This window comes from Scardinius erythrophthalmus (genome assembly GCF_964197995.2).
Source record: "Scardinius erythrophthalmus genome assembly, chromosome: 10".
NCBI classification, from domain to species: domain Eukaryota; kingdom Metazoa; phylum Chordata; class Actinopteri; order Cypriniformes; family Leuciscidae; genus Scardinius; species Scardinius erythrophthalmus.
The window spans coordinates 29,616,246-29,631,516 of NC_138230.1; the positions used below are offsets into that span (position 1 = coordinate 29,616,246).

The 15,271-nt window shown below is 38.4% G+C and overlaps 1 protein-coding gene across 1 annotated transcript in view; it reads right to left on the reverse strand.

The window, feature by feature from the left end:
- ldlrad4a (low density lipoprotein receptor class A domain containing 4a) overlaps positions 1–13,896 on the reverse strand; it is a 98,543-nt gene extending 84,647 nt beyond the window's left edge. The window contains exon 1 of the mRNA XM_081376722.1: positions 13,735–13,896. The gene's annotated coding sequence lies outside the window, so the exon portion shown is untranslated. The remainder of the gene's footprint in view (positions 1–13,734) is intronic.
- Positions 13,897–15,271: the final 1,375 nt, after the last annotated feature.

The following is a 15,271-nucleotide window of genomic DNA, read 5'->3' on the forward strand; positions in this document are numbered from 1 at the left end:
AAGAGAGCTCTAGTGAGGACTATCAAAACATGGGCTTATGACATGGATCATGACATCATAACATCCATCCATCCTCCAATGGACCTCTCTCATCACTTCATTTGTATAGGGGAAGAAAAAAAAAGGACAGCATGTACTGTCCTACATCCCATCAGGTCAAGCAAACGTCATACAATTTCTCTTAAAAGCATAGAATACAAAACAGATTGTTTTATTTATTTATTTAGTCAAAAAGCCCCATCTGCTTAAACATGGTGAGTTTTGACATTTAAAACTCTGCCATTCTTTTAGCTAAAGTGTTTTTAAGATTCGCCTGTTCTGTCTCTCCGTTCCTGAATGCATCTGATTGTATTCACAATGTTCCGGAGCATGCAGCCTCTTTCTAAAGACGCCCTGTGTTAACAGATGACGAGAGACACAAGCCACAGCTGTACGTGCAGTACAATCTAAAGAATGAGGGCTTGTACAGTGCTGTTCTGTTCTGTTCCGTTCCGTTCGCAGACACACACACACACACACACACACAGATCTCAACTGAAACCATGCCAACTGCAGACAGAGTCTGTCACAGCACCAGCGAACATTTATAGCACAGTTTTCACACAGGAAAGGTGAGGTTTGTGTGTATGTGCAAGAGAGAGAGACACAGGGAGCATTAATGTGTGTTAGCATTTACGCATTGCTATTTAAAGATTTTGCAACAATTTTCATCCAAACGCCTCTATAAGAAGTCAGAGCACATGGTTTAGAGGTCACCCCTCTCACTCAAATAAGGCAGAAGAAGAAAGTGTCTAATTTGCTGCGAACGTAAGATCAGCGCAAGTCTGCCTAGCAGCCTTGTGCGGTTCAAACTAACTAACGCCACCACATTGGCTCAACATATAAGTCGGTCCTCTGAGAAGGCGCACCAGAGGGGTATGGCCTGGGTCATAGGCTTTGCCCCGGGAGGGGATTAAAAAAAACACTATGCAGGCCTGAAGCGTCTCCATCTGGACTTTCTATCAGAAATCATGTCCCACAGGCGCTAACTTGGGGCACGTCCATGCAATATGTTCCGCAAGAGCTAGCCAGATCTTAGCAGCACTGGCAGAAGACAGACAACGCTACGAAAAGACAAAGGCTTAATTTGTGGTATGAGACACAAAGATGGTCTGTACTGAGGGGTATAGCTAGAAATACTGAAAGCATGTAGAGCTATGCTGTGCTTCAAATACAAGATTAATTTTTATGGGTGAATCATAAATTAAAATTTGACCCCATTTACACTACTTTTTTGAAAGAAGTCTCTTATGATTATCAATGCTGCAATTATTTGATCAAAAATACAGTACAAACAGTATTTCTGTGAAATATTATCACAATTTAAAAGAAACCGTTTTCTATTTTAATATATTTTAAAGTGCCCGTATTATGGTTTTTCAAATATATATCCCTTTCATGCAGTGTGTAATATAGGCCTAGCTGTTTGTGAATGTAAACATTCTGCAAAGTTGTAAAGTCAAAAGTGCATGATAAATAAAGTTATTGCCTCTCAAAAGAAGTAATCGACTCTGAACTGCCTAAACGAATCGTCTGTGATTCGTTACGGTTCTACGTCACTAGAAAATACATTTGTAAAACGCACACCTATGTTGTACATTGTCCGAACAACTCGACCCACCCTCAAACACCTCAAACAATGATGTAAACAAACACGTAGTTTTACTGATGACTGCTTCTCAAATCTTGGAGTTCAACTCGGGATTCACAAAACGCTTGCTCTTGGGTTAGTACCCAGTTTATTTGGACCAGCTCGCTCCTCAGAATCACAACCTGAAAGTATGAATAATTATTGATGAATATATTTTCTACCCGGTGTTCAAAATACATAGTTTTGTGTTTTATATTGTGTTAGTTTCTAGCTAACTCACATTATTGCTGTCTTACCTACTGGGCCACTATTACCTAAAACTGTGTCTATTAATGCAGATTGTCTGTCGTTCTTACTACTTGAGTAAAGATAAAGGATGGAGCAAGATTTGTTTTGCAAACTTTAATGTTACATCAGTCATTCACGTTAGTGCTCGGCTAACGAATTGCCTGTTATTGATAAGTTAATACAGTTCCCACATCTACCCTGCAATAAATTAGAAATTTTTGGGTGAACTAACCTTTTAATATAGGACCTACATGGTGAGCGGTACTTCCAGAGCAGGGCTCCCTGGAGTGAATTTTGCAATTACTGCTGATAAGTACAAAACTCTGATTAGCATGGAAGAGATACCTTTTATCACATGTTGCTTCATCACTTCTTAATAGAACAGGGCTTCTCAACTCTGGCCCTCAAGGTCCACTCTCCTGCAGAGTTCAGCTCCAACCTCAATCAAACTCACCTGCCTGTAACATTCAAGTAATCCTGAAGACCTTGATTAGCTTGTTCTGGTGTGTTTGATTAGGGTCAGAGCTAAACTCGGCAGGAAATAGGATCCCGAGAGCCAGAGTTGAGAACCCATAGGACCATAGACTGTAAAAAAAGATGGACAGCGCGTCTCCACTTCCTTTCACTGTAGAAAAATTAAGCCAAAAAATCCAAGTAATGGTCATTGCTGATTACGTCATTCAGAGCCTGAGGTGGAGCCGCGGCATCAAGGACCTGCACATACTCCCGCTCACACAGACTTTATCACAAGCACGGTTGTCAATCATGACATTATGCCCTGTTTTTATAGCATCAAATATTGAACTAAAACCATACTTTTTGAAAAAAACGATTAACATCTACAAACCGTAATAAGAACTATAGCCTACCTAAAATGTCAGAAACCATCTTTGGGAAAAAATTATTTGAACACATTTGGCACACTTGGCTAGGACAAGGAAGCGGTAGCCCTGTCCCAAATGGCACTCGCGGTCTTCCTACAAGTCTGCACTTTTGTGATATAATGCCACTTTTACTGTCAGGAAGAAGTCTGCAGCTGAGATCGCATCAGTGCGGGCTCGGCAAAAGTGTGCATCGAGGGCACATATCGACCGCAAAGGGGGCGCTTGCGAGCACCCTTCTGAAACCTAAAATGACAAATGGGAGACCCTACAGTCTCATGGATTTAACAGACACACGTACGCGGCAGCCATTGTAAGTCCACAAGACCGAAAGTGCATATTAAGTTTGCCATTTGGGACAGGGCCGGTGTGATATTCATCACAAAGGAAATTAAACAACCGCCAATCACACCAAGTAATCAAAGACGATTTTGCGAGAAATCCTTTATGATCCCCGAAATTTTACTTAAACAGAAAAATCTTACAGTGTGCACTAGGGCTGGACGATTAATTGAATTTTCTTTTCTATTTCAGTTTTGGCTTCTAATAGTTGTGACAATTATTATTGTGCAGCATTCTGTTTTGCAATGATGCTCTCATTTTGTGTTGTATTATAAATCCAGTGCACACCTTTCCTTTACAGCTTGTCCCACCCTAAAAGCCCAAACTTCACGTCCTGACTGTTTACTTGTCTTCAATAGTTGTTCAAGGACTTTTTACTCACATTAGTTTGCCTAGTTATTTTTGCTGTGATATCTAAATGATGAAATTTGAAATTGAAATTTCACCAGGATCTAAAATGTTGGTATCATTAAAACCATTAAAAAAGGTTGGTTGATCAAAGGATAGAAGAATAGTCTGACTCAGAAGTGTGTGTCGTGCACTACACTGTGAGACCTTTCCCCTTCAGGCCAACCGAGTTTGGCTGAACACAAGGCATGGCGCGAGTGCTGTCCCGAGAGCAGTTTGACCGCACGGTCGGAGAGGGACGTCACGCATTCCCCGCCTGTGTCAGGAAGCTTTCCTGCTATGCTGTAGGAATGCAGGCTTCTATCGGCGTTCTCTCCTCGAGCCAGGAAGAGAAGAGGGGGAGGGAGGCCGTGCGAGAGAGGGAGAGAGAGACGTGGGCAGGCTACAGGCGAGGAGCAGTCTGCCTCACCACTTATGGGCATGTTAGGTGGCAGCAGCACAAATGACCATACATGAGTCTGAAGCTGGTGGAAGGAGCCGATCACGATGACTGTTGATGTCACAATGCAGTTTTGTGGCATCTGTTGCCAGGTTTGGCCATCAAGCAGTCAGAGTTAAAGTACAAGTCTCATCTCATTCCATGAACTGTAATCAGGATCCCTGACCCCAATCTTTGTCATAGCCAGAGCCGGATTAACGCAAAGGCAAACTAGGCACGTGCCTAGGGCCCGATTGGCGGGATGGGGCCCAGACAGAGGGACAAAAAAAATAAAAAAATAAAAATAAATAAATGTTCAAATGTCCTATCTACAATTTATTTCAAAATTTATTAAATAACTAAAAATAGTGACGATGTTTATCTAAACCATAGACTGTTACATTATATCACATTAACGCGAGGCGCCAGCCAGTTAAGTCCGAGGGGACGTCAGCGGCGGTCAGGGGCGGTCAACGAACGCATCCATCAGGTGCTGCGAGTGCGAAGCAAAAGCCTAAATAGGCACGCAAAGAAGCACATTTCGTAATGCAGGTCATCGATTTTGGAGTGATTGCAATGTATTTTAAATATAAACTTGTGGGCTACTGTAGATCAGCGTCATTTCTGGAAAAATAATTCATCGCTTTGTTAGTCTACGAGTTTAAAAGAGCGCGAGCGTCATTAACGTGCCCAGACGCGACGCTTTGAATTACAATGAATAACATCGCGTTGGGAGCTGACTAATAAAAAAGCTACAAAAGTAAAAGACAAGACGTTTGTATTCAAAGTTAAAAAACCAACACACTGCAACATTTTTAAATGTTTCAAATAAAAGATCTCATATCTATCTTCTATATTCTGATGCTGATGATTAGATAATACCCTGACATCCTAGCCTATACGAATATTAGTTTAGAATTTTTTTTCTGCTCAGTAGCGATCGTATCTTTCTCTTCCACTTGATTTGTGTATAGCATATTTAAGGTAGCAATGCAATACATAATATCATATTACTGATATTAATAATATGACAATATCTGCAGTCAATATTGATTAAATGGGAGGGAAACATCCTGCCCATAACGTAGCTATGAAAACATTTATAAAAGCACGTTCATGTTCATCTACTGAAGTGCTATTCTGGAACTGTGAATAAACTGAATAAAACAGCAAAATAACAAGAAGAACAATAACATCTTCATTAAACAAAAAAGAGATTACCTTAGATAAAGTTTGATGTAGTAGGCTACCAGTAAAAAGTCTGGACCCATTACTATTTTTAATGTTTCTGAAAGAAGTTTCCTATTATGCTCTTCAAGCCTGCATTTATTGGATCAAAAATACAGAAAAACAGGAATATTCAGCAAGGATGTGTTAAATATATAAAAGTGATAGTGAAGACTTTTTTAAAACAACTTTTTAATAATCAAAAAATCCTGAAAAAAAGTATCACATGTTATAAAATAAATATTAAGCACCATTTCTAACATTTGATAATAAATCAGAATATTATAAAGTTTTCTGAAGGATCACGTGACACTAAATTCAGCTTTGCATCACAGAAATATATTTTAAAGTATAGTAAAATAGAAAACCATTATTTTAAATTGTAATAATATTTCACTATATTATTTTTCTGTATTTTTGATCAAATAAATCCAGGCTTGATGAGCATAAGAGACTTCTTTCAAAAACATTAAAAATAGTCATTTGTCCAAACTTGTGTACTGTGTAAGTAAAAATATACTAAATTTAAAATTAAATGTTGTATAAATAAAAAGGTTAGGAATCATATTTGTTTCAAGTGTTTTTTATTGGGGGTGGGGGGCCTCCAACATGAATTTTGCCTAGGGCCTCCAAATGTCTAGAACCGGCCCTGGTCATAGCCATAGCCATGTCTCAGGTCAGCTGATGAATGCTGCACCACCACAGCTGGCTGAATGATGGCTGCATGGATCAGCAAAGTCATCTAGACTCATCACACCACAGCGATCAAATTACAGGCCTAGTCTGGCTCACTTGCTCACCAGACGAGACAGGGCTGGGAATGTTTTTATTCTATTTGTTTGTGTGGGGGATCGAACTAATGTACATGCAATTTTTTAGCTAGGACAATGCGACGCGGAACATCAGTGCTGCGTGCCCCAATGGTATTTTATCTGTCCAAAGTACTGAAGTTTGCAAGGTATGTATGAATGTGCAAAACTTAACTACATGTTTTTAAAAGTCTAAAGATTTTTAACCAGACAAACCATTTTTAAAACGCAAAAGTCATGATGAAAGATGCAATGTAAAGCCCAGTCTTGTGTGCAACAAACATTTGAATTTGAATGAATAGTTGTTAATGTGTACAGATTTTTAACCTTTTTTTTAATTTTTTTTTATCGCACAACAAAGAACTCTAGTCAATCAAAAATATTTGGCTCTTGTATACTGCTGTATTTCTGCTTTTGCATAAGCACCACCTACTGTCAGAACATTTGCATTGCTTTGAACAGACCTTCAGGCTTTGGTCGCTGGAGCGTTGGAGCTTTTAAAGAGATTAATTTAAGCACACAGATTGTCTCAGATAGGGTTGCAAAGGGGCGGAAAATTTTCGGTAAATTTCCGGAAAGTTTCCGGTAAATTTCCATGGGAAGTTAAGCTGGGGAATTTTGAAAATATTCATTACCACGGCAACCGCTTGCGCATCCACTCTGAAAGTAACTGTACACATAAGAGACGAATAGATACATTACTTAAGGTTATTTCTATTCGTTAGAATATTGATATATGAACTTGTTGTCAAGTAAGCCCTGTTGCGAGCATGTGCGTCTCTCTAAACTTTCAGTGTGCTGCACTGCTCTAGTTGACTTCTGCACCTTCCCCCCCGAAAATATCACGTTCATTTTGAAAACGTAATTCCTTTTGTGGATCCTCTTGGTCTTTCTTCATGTTTCTTTGACAAATATCAGTGTCTCAGTCTCGCGCACGCTGCACGCATGTTAACCACGCCTACTTATTTACATGTTGCGGTATACACGGAATAAAAAAATCTGTTACGGTTGACATTTTCTTCCGCGGTAACGATATATACCGACATACCGCCCAGCCCTACTTATGTGGTAAATAAAGTTATGCTAGCTTATTTAGCATCTAACTTATCAGCTTGCTATCTACTAGATGAATACATTTGTATGTGATGTTTGCAATTTAAACATTTAATAAATATATTTCCCCATAATATCATCAAAATTTATTTCACTTTGTTTAGTCCACAGGCTCAAATATGTGCCTTCAATAGTCTTGTGCTTTGGGCTTCTGTACATGTGATGGAGGCATGCACAGTGCCAGTAGGGGGTGTGGTCTCAATAGCCATGCAGTAAGCAGTGTGCTATGTGCATGTGATTGAGGAATGGCATGGATATTCAAGTGTATTTGAATGGCATCTGTTTGTTTTAGTCAAGATTATGCTAAAATATACTTTCCTCAACTATATTTAAGTTCCCTATGAAAAGCCAACCCTCAACTTTGAAAATTCCCAGTTTATTCCCGTTTATTCCCATAAATTCCTGTTAATTCCCTTAAATTCCCATTAATTCCCATGGAAAGTTTCCATCTTTGAAAATTCCCAGAATTTTGCAACCCTAGTCTCAGAGTGGGTTTTAGCATGCTAGCATGGAGTGATGCTAGTGGCAATGACATTACACACTTTACCTTTAAAGTTCTTCCGTACAAAATGATACTCCCTAGTCAACCATACACTTGTTGGATGACTAGCTGACAATCCTGACCCATCCCTAATAAATAATGGCTAATATTAACCAAATTTGCATGAGCAATGAAAAGGAAAATGTTCTTAAAATTAACATCTTTCAGTTGATTTTTGTTTTTTGCAAGACTTTGTAACTCTAAGTTACAATTTATTTAATGCTAATGGATTAAGCTTAGAGGCTGAAAAGTTCGCAAAGGGGTCAGTGGCATAAAGACACTATTTTTTATGCGCTACATGCTACACTAATTGCATAGTATTAGAATCTGAATTGTGACATCCGAAATTTCCAGGTCCTCTCCACATGGGGAACTGAAGAGTGGCAATGGGACGTTTACGAATTTAATAATTCTGGTTTAAGAGCCATTCAGCTGGAAGGCATCAGAGACACGGCTGAGAACAGACTACACTTCAATGGACACAAGAGAAAGCAGGAGGGCGTTCTCGGATTTAATCTCCATGAATAAATATGTTGGCAAGCAAAGGCTAGATATGCATCAACACTCTCTCAACATATAATATTTCATTCTGATCTTTCACTCGCTCTGCATTTTGGATGTGTGATTGACATTGGGCCATTTTTGTTTTGTTTACTGGCTCCCAAAGTAAAATCTACAATAAGTATATCAAAGAATAATATTATAACCGCAGTAAACTGTGCTGCTGGTCCAAATCCGTTCAGTTAAAAGTCTTGAATTATTTTTCAAAAAATATTAAGATTAAAAACGAAAGACCTTGGCATTCTTTCCAGTGCTGTGCATCCTCACAGGCTTGAGTCAGGCCTTGAATAAAGACTTTCGAAATCAAGCTCTGTCCCAAACACTCCCTCTTCCTGCCCAATGAATTATTCCTGCAGGAAACTAATCCATCAATAAGCCTTCAAAGCAAAAAGATGCGTTGAACCAGGACTCTGATCAATATTTATGGGGCATACATGAATAAAACTGAGCTTCTTCAAAGGCAGCTAAGAGAAACCTGCAGAAAGACAGAAAAGCCCTTTTTCTCTTCCTCGCCACAACCGTAGATGCTAAAACCTGGTGAATTTGGAGTCTTAGCCTGAGCTAGAACAGAGAGACTCCCTGGGTGGACTGGGAAGGGTGCCTAAGATGGCTAAAAATAAAGATCGAGAAGGAAGAAGAGGAAAAACAGCAGCCTGTTAGTCCCTAATCAGTCTCCCAAGCTTAGGAACAAGTACATAGATGGCTTGTTGCTAACAGGCTTGTTCCCTAATGCTCCAGCAACACAGGAGTGTAGATTTATGTACCACATCTATTATGATGTAGTGATTGTTGATGGAAAGCATGTGAATGAGTCACAATAAGCACTGCTTGCTGGCTCTGCTCGATACATTACACCCTGTGAAATCAAAAGTGAAGCTTTGTAGGTTTTAGTATAAGTCTGGTATATATAGGCATTTAGCATATAGGCCTTCACATGTTTACAATACCTACAGCCTTTTCCTTCTATGAAAATTAAACAAATCATCATCATCATCATGTTTTCAAAGGCATATAAAAATGTATCTGTTGAAATGCTCTCTAAAATGAGAATGCCCCCTCTCTCTGACTAGAAATAGCAAATTATGGGCTGTTCAACAAAGTGAAACACCAGCTTGCTATTTACTGAATACTGTGCCATATTCACTGCATATTGAGTAAAACAGAGGGCATATTAACCTATCGTGAGCATTTCAAACAGTAGTATGCCACACGTAGTTATACAGTTTTTAATTAATTTTGTGTATACATTTTGTAGCTTTTATTAGTCCAATTAATGGACAAGTCAAAACAAAAGAAATTACAGCTGTAATCACTCATATCACACACAAAAAATAGAAGACTGTTAAATTCACACACACTGCATTTGATAGACATTCAGGCTATTGCCTGAAAAACAAATTTTTCTGTTTCAAATATAAAACACATAAACAGTAGAAAGAAAATTGAATTTGCAAACCATTTCTTCAACATGAAATTAAAGACAAAATCCTGCTACAAATAAACCATCAGCCATATTATATCTGTATCAGTACATAAGCATGAATGGACTGCATAAATACACTGAAGGAGTGAGTCATGCTATCAACATATTTGTGGTAGGATTAAAAAGATTACTGAGTATATTTGCTCCAAACTGGACTGCATTTTTATCAGCTGTTTTTCAGTGGACAATGGCAACAATATAAGGTCACTGGCAAAATACTGTGATGTAAAAACAAACTCATGCAAAAGAGAACAACAAAAACTGCAGCACCCAGCATAAACAGCTGGGCCAACTTCAGACAGGTCAACAAAAAACAAACCTTCAGGGAGGACAACTTTATTTTTCATATCCTCTCAGCACTATCTTTATACAGTCATATCAGTGCAGAAGACTCTCTAGAGCAACATTAGCTGCAGGAAGTGATCCAGGCTTTGCTCATGCACAGGCTCAGATGGAATTTCAGGAATTTATTCCCCAATTTTGAGTGAAAAACTGTGTAATTAAGCCATGAATATGATCACACTAGACTTTGAGCACGCATATTTTCACTGGACACTGCAAAGAACGAGAATGACGCCGTTTTAAAAACACAAATTTGACATAAATAATAAAAACACAGACTATACAAAATTCCAGTGTCCTGCATTTGCATATGTATTAATGGAAGGCAATGGATTGAAAAGTGTAGTGTGAACACCCCCTTTATGTGTTAAGGCCTGGTTCCACAAACAAGGCTTAGATTAAGCCAGGATTGGGCCTTAGTTCAATTCGGACATTTAAGTAGCTTTTATAAACGTGCCTTAAAAAAAAACATTACTGGTGTGCACCTTTAGACAAAACAATGGCACTGACATGTTTTAAGATATGTACAAACATGCATTTTAGTCTGGGACTAGGCTTAAGCCTTGTCTATGAAAACGGGGGAAAATGTTTTAAACTGATTCTTACTTTTAGCAGAGAGCATTATCCAATTATTCAAAATATTCAATAAATGAATATTTTCTGTTAAAAAATTATTTTTTTGTCATTAATTACTTACCCTCATGTCATTCTAAACCCCTAATTCCTTCGTTCAACTTCAGAACACAAATCAAGATACTTTTGATGTAATCCGAGACCTTCCGACCAATTTTTGACCAAAGCTTTCCAAATTTTCTGAAAAAACACGATTGCTTTACATTATGAAGTAGGGATGTCAATTTTCACAAATTCCCATGATCGATCGTCGTTTAAATTAACGATCAATTAATCGATTAATCGTTAGCCTTAATACTGCGATATGCGTCAACTGCAGTGGCATATGGCCAACAGCATGACAGGGTCTGCAAATGCTAATGTTCCTCACCAAATCGATTAGAATGGTTTTAAATAAAAGGGCTAGTAGGATTGTAAAATGTTTCGATGTGATTGATAATTAAATTAATTATTTAATAATCAAATATAACTACTAATACAACGCGTCACCAGCGCCGCCTCATATGCGCTAGAATGTGTGACTGTTGTGGACGCGCTCTTCCTGGAACAACTGCACGCGCTGAATGAATCTGCAACCGTTAAACTGGAGCACTTTGCTAGCACGTTATTTATCTAAAAGAAACGCATCCTATATGAGATTAATCAGATATATTTAAAATAAACAATATTACAAATTATATCTGCACAAAATGACGCAAATTCATGCACAAGTGAACTTGAACTAAGTTACGTGCCATTCATTCAGAACTACTCCTTTTGTGGACGCGCTCTTCCTGAAGCAACGCGACACGGCAACTAAACCCAAATAATTCACAATTTTTTATTACAATATTGTTCTCTTTATAATGTTATGTAATATTACAGTCCCAATAGTCATTATTAGTCGTGCACTGCCGTTTGAGCTGCGCGCGCTGAAGCTGACGCTTTACTACAGAGTTCTTTACCAAATGCATCCAATATGAGATAAATCAGATATAGATAGGCATACACAAAATAAACAGTATTACAACTTACATTTGAACAAAACAAAAGGCTGCGAATGCACACGCAAACTTACATGATGATGAAGGTGTAAAATGGTCCCAAACATAACTCCGGCGCGCTCGCTTTACATGTTTCGCGGTTGAGCAGCACGCCGCGAACCCGCATGAAGACCTGCTTAATCGATGATCGATAAGTTCTATCGATTAAATGTATTATCGACAATTAATCGATCGTCGATTAATCGTTGACATCCCTATTATGAAGAGATTGAATTTAGGCTTTTATAGCTGCCTATGTTACGCAGCACATTAGAGCTTCCGCAAGAACCAATGAAGTTTGTTCTCGTGAGTAAAGCAGGTTTGGTTGAGCTTCTGTTTATGTTCGCTGATCAATGTTTAAATGTGAATAAAAGCCTAAATTCAATCTGTTAATCATATAAAGCGATCAAGTCTCTTCAGAAAATTTGGACTAAACCGCTCAATTCATATGGATTAGTTTTAAGATCTCTTTATAAACTTTTTGAAGCGTCAAATTGGTAGTTGCGCAGCAATGGAGGGACAGAAAGCTCTCAGATTTCATCAAAAATAGCTTAATTTGTGTTCCAAAGATGAATGAAAGTCTTGCAGGTTTGGAATGACAAGAGTATGAGCGATTAATGACAGTATTTTCAGTTTTGGGTGACCTAACACTTTAAGTTGTTTTTGGGTGGGGTAAAATTAAGTGAACATTTTGTTCACGTACCCGAGTTTAGGAACCACTGCTCTACAGGACTAAACAAGACCAAGAGTTTCCATGATGTACTTTTTGCTGGGTGTTTAACAGAGGTAGAATGAAATGGACATTGAGTGAGACAGAAAGTAGAGGGGTCAGGAGTATCACTTAATTTGGCAGCTTAAAGGGAAAGCACAGGCTCTGTTCCAAAACCTATTGAGCTGTCTTGCTGTCTACTGCCTACAAAGGCAACTGCCTTCTAAGGCAGCATCTGAAATGGAACATCACTTTTTGTACCAGCAGTGTTCCCATGATGCTTTAAAATAGTGCCTACTCAGGCAGCCCTCTAGTTTTCGGAACAAAGCCACATCCGTGTTATGGCGCTGGACTGTGTGCATCACTAGGAACAAATGAGGGAATCTGGGGCCTGGGGCTCCACATAATGCCACTTTATGTTACTTCAGCCATGCAAAATGACCCCAGGAAAGAGACAGAGGAAGTTTTTTCAAGAATTACTGTCTAGCCACATTTTAAGGTACCAGTATGGGCTGAATTATGCATCTTTGTGAGACTGAAAGAGGTTGCAGCCATGGTCTCTGATTCACCTCTCTCTCAGACATGATGAATTATGAGTCTTCAAACTGGCCCCTGAGGATGTTATATACGCCTATAAGGGAATAACAGTGTAAGAGCACCATTACATGCCAAAAAGACACAACCCTGCAATAAAAAATAAATAAATAAATAAACATTATGAAAGCAAAGCTTCAGGATTTATCTTATTGTGTGTGTGTGTGTGTGTGTGTGTGTGTGTGTGTGTGTGTGTGTGTGTGTGTGTGTGTGTGTGCGCGCCAGTGTTTTTGTCGCATAACATGAAACATTGCATAAAAGCCTTATTGCCCCTTACAACAAATCTATAAAAATAATGCAGAGACAGCATCCTGATATTTCTATTGCATAATACAAACTGAGGTTAAACTGTCACAGAGAACTTCTATTTCTAAGTGCATACTGTGTTTACCTTCTCTACAGAAACTTTTAATTAGACGAGGATACTAAAGTCCTGACTTTGCAGCAAATAAAAATAAAAACTTGATATTAGACCAGAAAGTTTAGAATGGCACAGCCCCGTTATTTACCGCGCATTTAACCTAAGAACACCGCAGTAGTGGAATACTGAACATTTATGCAGCATTAATTAATAAGCGACGGTCCCTTTAAGAACATGAACGCGTCTTTTCCATTGCGACTGTCTGCAACAACTTCAATTGCTTTTTCCTTGCAGAAATGCAGCACATTTACTGCCTCGAACCACTCCGGGCCATCATCAAATAACTCCATATGATAGATAGAAATGGCTTACGTTTGTAAATGTGTCGTCGTGATGGGGACAGAGCCGCAGAGGGAAGTGTCTCTCCTCCAGACGAGGCTGTCAAGAGCGTCTAGACTGACTGTCTCACTCTCATGGCCAAAACTCAGCAGAGCACAAACTCCCGTTGTGTTCCAGTCAGTCCAGCCCTCTGTCTCTCTCTATGAGTAATTTGCAACACACTAGAGCGACATCTGCAGGACAGGAGTACCAATGAGCGCACACGAACGTCATTAACAATGTGTCCTAGGATAGATAGATAGATAGATAGATAGATAGATAGATAGATAGATAGATAGATAGATAGATAGATAGATAGATAGATAGATAGATAGATAGATAGATAGATAGATAGATAGATAGATAGATAGATAGATAGATAGATAGATAGATAGATAGATAGATAGATAGATAGATAGATAGATAGATAGATAGATAGATAGATAGATAGATAGATAGATAGATAGATAGATAGATAGATAGACAGACAATAATGAGGATGAAAAAGAGGTTATTTATTCGGCAACCTGTACAGCAAAGTATGCCTGTGTGTGAAGACTGAAGGCCAGACATCACCACCTGGAGTGAGTTTAACTGCATGAGTCCTCTGAGTCTGTCTGGAGGGATGAGACAGCATTAGGAAGGGAAAGGGGAGGTGCTAATTTTGCCGAGGTGTTGTGTCATTTACCCTCTTAAAAACTAATTTACCAAAACATGACTGAACCCCCTGGCAGGGATTTAACAAGTGTGTTTGCCATTACTGTATGGTTGTGTATGAGAGAGTCCTTGCCAACCCAATGCAGACATGGCCACAGGGTTGGCAGGTGTGCAATCAGGCCACAATACTATGTTCTCTTGATTAACACACTCTCAACAGCCTGAGGGCCAAAGCCCTGACCAGTTACATCTGCCACAGACAGAAGAGGGAAAAAATAAATAAACTTAGAACTACTGTGACCCAAATTGTTAGATCCGCTCAGTACTGGATGACTAAAGCAGGGCTTAAATAGACACTATTCAATTTGTAACTTCACTGAAAGAGCAAATTCATATATAAATCTGTTTTAACCTCACAAAATGCACAGTACAAAATTATTTCTTTGACAGTGTTTTTTTATTATTATTATTATGAGACAAACATTTGGATCATATGTGAGGAATAATTTCAAGGACATGCCTCAAAATGTACTTTCCTAAAACAATGCCCATTTTAGAACTATGATTTGTTGTTGTTGTTGTTGTTGTTGTTGTTGTTGTTGTTGCATTGTTCCATTTTCATAAAAATGGAACAAATATTAATAAATATTTTAATACAAAAAAAATGTGAAATTATTTATGCAGTATTTATGCAGTACATCACAGTAGCGTCTGTTTTACTGCCCTTAATGATTATTTGAATAAAAAACATTTAATAACTGCATTTTTTTTACTGTAACCCAAACTCAAAAATATTACAGTAAGGTATTACATTACACTAAGAATGTAAAAAATATCAGATATAAATATTATTATATATGGTTTAAAAAATGTT